Source organism: Triticum aestivum, chromosome 7A (assembly GCF_018294505.1).
Source record: "Triticum aestivum cultivar Chinese Spring chromosome 7A, IWGSC CS RefSeq v2.1, whole genome shotgun sequence".
Lineage (NCBI taxonomy): Eukaryota > Viridiplantae > Streptophyta > Magnoliopsida > Poales > Poaceae > Triticum > Triticum aestivum.
Window position 1 is genome coordinate 665,628,625 of NC_057812.1, and position 5,113 is coordinate 665,633,737.

Below are 5,113 nucleotides of genomic sequence, written 5' to 3' on the forward strand. Positions count from 1 at the left end.
GAAATACACAATCCCCATCCTATTGCTCTAACCTGATAGCAGTACAACCAACACCATGTGGTCACTCCTTGTTTCAAACAAAAAATTGCTCTGTATGAATCAACACGAACTAGGTAGATTGATGATCGTACGTGCTTTGTTGTGTTGGCTGTGAAAATGTCCATCTTAATCCATTTGTAACTAGAAACAAATTACCTTGGTCTTACAATATGCTTGTGTGCATTGTCCTTGGTGGCTCTCATTTATTTAGAAGTCAACATGTGTATGTGCACCTTAATGATGGGAATGCAATGGTAAGTCAATTCAGCTGTGAATCTGTGATAAGATTAGAATATGTTTGGATGGTAGATATTATATAAAGTGAATGTAGAATGATAGCAAATTACTAATATACCATGTTTGTGACTGATGAACCAGAAGGATTGTTTTCTGGTAAATGTGCACAGAACGATTCATTATTTTGATGTTGCTGCTAATAAGAATGGACTCAACCACTCAACCACAACTTTCTACTTATATTTCTTCTTTTGTTTTTTGAAACAGTGGTAAGCCCTGTCTCATTATTTTGAAGGTCTACAAAAGTTCAAGCTGCATGCAGCTAATGCCAGCAGTTCCAGAATGGAAAATATTTGGCACGTGCCAGGCGAAAAGATAGTTTCTCCTGGAGCTAAGAGAGGGCTCATTCCACTTGTTTGGAAGAGAAGACGATGAAGCATGGTGGTTATCTATCAATCTGCCTTGTGTTTTGGTTGTACTTTGTACCTAGTTATATTGTATTCTGTAGTAGTCAGCACATTCTGGAGCAGAATCCAGTGATGTTGTAAAACTGTAATAGTTCTGTTTCATTTGAAATATTTGTCATTTGTGTACTGTGAGAAATGTGAGAAATGGAAAGCTAATGAGTTGGACTAACTTATTGATAGAGGCCAAGTCCCAAAACGTAAATAGACTGCAAAAAGGCCGAGGCCCAAAATGAAGTTGACTGTAAAAAGGCTGAGGCCCAAAAAAGAAACGAATTGTAAAAGTCTATGTCTCAAAAAATAAAAAAAGGTCTAATTGTTGGGCTTGACCCATGTAGCTGACAGAAATTAACAGAAATAAATATATTAAATAGGCTGAATTAATGGGCTCGGCCCATGTAAAACACCGAACTGGACCGGGCTGATTCTTGTGGCACATCAGATTGCCACGTCGGATGCCTACATGGCCTGGGGAGGCTGCTAGTGACCGAAACAAACAGTAGGCATATTTTGGTCGTAAATGTCTATGACCTTCTCACAGAGAAGGTCGTTAATTTCAGTTTACAACCGTCAGCTTTTGACCATCTGTTTTTGGTCACAAAAATGTACAAATGGAAAATAATGGCCATTCAATGACCAATAGTCAAGGTCGCAAGTTGACATATTTCTTGTAGTGACAAGGGAGGGCATCGCTCTCATTCGCATCGTGTCCGCGCCAATGCAAACCCAGCCCAAATTTGGGCTGAAGATGGGCCGCGGCAGACAAAACAACGGACACTCGTCCATTTGTGTCAGCGCGGACCCAAATGGACGCGGCCGGACAAAATGGGTTGTCACGTTGGAGTTGGCCCAACTGTCAAAATACGTGCATGAAATCAACAAGAAATAATTCAACTTATACTAGATCGATGGCATATTTGATTCATCTTTAAAAAAAGTCCTTTTTGTTGGAAATATGCCCTAGAGGCAATAATAAAGTGATTATTATTATATTTCCTTAATCATGATAAAGGTTTATTATTCATGTTATAATTGTATTGGTAGAAACTTAAATACATGTGTAATATAAGCAAATACCAAGTCCCTAGTAAGCCTCTACTAGACTAGCTCGTTGATCAAAAGATGGTTAAGGTTTCCTGACCATAGACCTGAGTTGTCGTTTGATAACAGGATCACGTCATTAGGAGAATGATGTGATGGACAAGACTCATTCGTTAACATAGCATATGATCGTTTAGTTTATTGCTACTGCTTTCTTAATGTCAAATACATGTTCCTTCGACCATGAGATCATGCAACTCCTGGACTCCGGAGGAATGCCTTTGTGTGTGTATCAAACATCACTTCGTAACTGGGTGATCATAGAGGTGCTCTACTGGTATCTCCGAAGGTGTGTGTTGAGTTGGCATGGATCGAGATTGGGATTTGTCATTCTGTATGATGGAAAGGCATCTCTGGGCCCTCTCGGTATACAGCATCACAAAAAGCTTGCCAAAAAGTGATTAAGGAGTTAGTTACAAGATGATGTATTATGGAAGGAGTCAAGAGGCTTGCTGGTAACGAGATTGAACTAGGTGACTAAGGAGTTAGTTACAAGATGATGTATTACAGAATGAGTAAAGAAACTTGCCGGTAACGAGATTGAACTAGGTATGGAGATACAACGATCGAATCTCAGGCAAGTAACATACCAACAGACAAAAGGGAACTACGTATGTTGTCAGAAAGGTTCGACCGATAAAGATCTTTGTAGAATATGTAGGAACCAATATAGGCATCCAGGTCCCGCTATTGGTTATTGACCGGGAAGCGTCTCCGTCATGTCTACATCATTCTCGAACCCGTAGGGTCCACACACTTAACGTTCGTTGATGATATAGTACTATATGAGTTATGTATGTTGGTGACCAAATGTTGTTCGGAGTCTCGGATGAGATCACGAACATTACGAGGAGCTCCAGAATGGTTCGAAGGTAAAGATTGATATATAGGAAGATAGTATTTGTTAAGGAAATATGCCCTAGAGGCAATAATAAAGTTATTATTTATTTCCTTATTTCATGATAAATGTTTATTATTCATGCTAGAATTGTATTAACCGGAAACTTGATACATGTGTGAATACATAGACAAACATAGTGTCACTAGTATGCCTCTACTTGACTAGCTCGTTAATCAAAGATGGTTAAGTTTCCTAACCATAGACATGAGTTGTCATTTGATTAACAGGATCACATCATTAGGATAATGATGTGATTGAATTGACCCATCCGTTAGCTTAGCACGATGATCGTTTAGTTTGTTGCTATTGCTTTCTTCATGACTTATACATGTTCCTATGACTATGAGATTATGCAACTCCCGTTTACCGGAGGAACACTTTGTGTGCTACCAAACGTCACAACGTAACTGGGTGATTATAAAGGTGCTCTACAGGTGTCTCCGATGGTACTTGTTGATTTGGCATAGATCGAGATTAGGATTTGTCACTCCGATCATCGGAGAGGTATCTCTGGGCCCACTCGATAATACACATCACTATAAGCCTTGCGAGCATTGTAACTAATGAGTTAGTTGCGGGATGATGTATTACGGAACGAGTAAAGAGACTTGCCGGTAACGAGATTGAACTAGGTATTGAGATACCGAGGATCGAATCTCGGGCAAGTAACATACCGATGACAAAGGGAGCAACGTATATTGTTATGCGGTTCGACCGATAAAGATCTTCGTAGAATATGTAGGAGCCAATATGGGCATCCAGGTTCCGCTATTGGTTATTGACCAGAGAAGTGTCTCGGTCATGCCTACATAGTTCTCGAACCTGTAGTGTCCGCACGCTTAACGTTCGTTGACGATATAGTATTTATGAGTTATGTATGTTGGTAACCGAATGTTGTTCGGAGTTCCGGATAAGATCATGGACATGACGAGGAACTCTGGAATGGTCCGGAGATAAAGTTTGATATATGGGATAATAGTGTTTGGTCTCCGGAAGGGTTCCGGAATTCATCGGAAGGGTTTTCGGATGTTTCCCGAAATGTTTGGGTACGAGAACACTTTATTTGGGCCAAAGGGGAAAGCCCACAAGGTTTTTGGAAAGCGTAAAAGGAAGTTTTGCAGAGTCCAGGGGCCAGATGTCAGGGTCCCTGGCGTCTAGGTCCAGACGTCGGGAACCCTGGCGTCTGGCCCTGGAGTCCAAGAGGGACTCTTGCCTTTCGGGTGAAACCGACTTTATGGAGGCTTTTACTCCAAGTTTCGACCCCAAGGCTCAACATATAAATAGAGGGGTAGGGCTAGCACCCAAGAGACATCAAGAAACACCAAGTCGTGTGCCGGTAACCCCGTCCCCTCTAGTTTATCATCCGTTATAGTTTTTGTAGTGCTTAGGCGAAGCCCTGCGAAGATTGTTCTACACCAACACCGTCACCACGCCGTCGTGCTGCCGGTACTCATCTACTACTTCACCCCTCTTGCTGGATCAAGAAGGCGACGACGTCATCGAGCTGAACGTGTGCTGAACACGGAGGTGCCGTACGTTCGGTACTTGATCGGGATGGATCATGAAGGTGTACGACTACATCAACTGCGTTGATAAAATGCTTTCGCTTTCGGTCTACGAGGGTACGTAGACATACTCTCCCCTCTCTTCGCTATGCATCACCATGATCTTGCGTGTGCGTAGGAAATTTTGAAATTACTATGTTCCCCAACAATTTGGTCTCCGGAAAGGTTTCATAACGCACCCGATATTTATCGAATCACCGGAAGGGGTTCCGGAAGGCCACGGAAAGTTATTGGGACTAACGGGCCAAGAGGAGGGGAGCACACCAGCCCACAGGGGGCTGGCGCGCCCCATCCTGGCCGCCGGTGCTGTAAAGGAAAGAGGAGGGGCTGCCCCCTCCTTTCTTTCTACACGCAAGGGAGAAAGGGAAGGGGAGGTGCCCTAGGGCAGCCACCCCCTTTCCTTCCCCTACATGGCTAAGAAGGAAGGAGGGGGCGCAGCTAGGGCGGGCGCCTAGGGCAGCCGCCGGCCCCCTTGGTGCGTGCCCTAGGAAGCCACCCCTCCCCCTCCCCCTATATATATGAGAGGAAGGGAGGGGCCAACACACACTATGATTCCGAAACCGTGTGCGGCCCCCTCTCCTTCTAGTTCGACCTTCGCTCTAAACCGTTCTGCTTGGAGAAGCCCTGTGAAATAGTTTCACCACCACCGTCATCATGTCGTCTGCTATGTCTTGAGCTTGCGTTGGTTTTCCCCAAAGAGGAAGGGATGATGCAGCAGAGTAGCGTAAGTATTTCCCTCAGTTTTTGAGAACCAAGGTATCAATCCAGTAGGAGGCCACGCTCAAGTCCCTCGTACCTGCACAAAA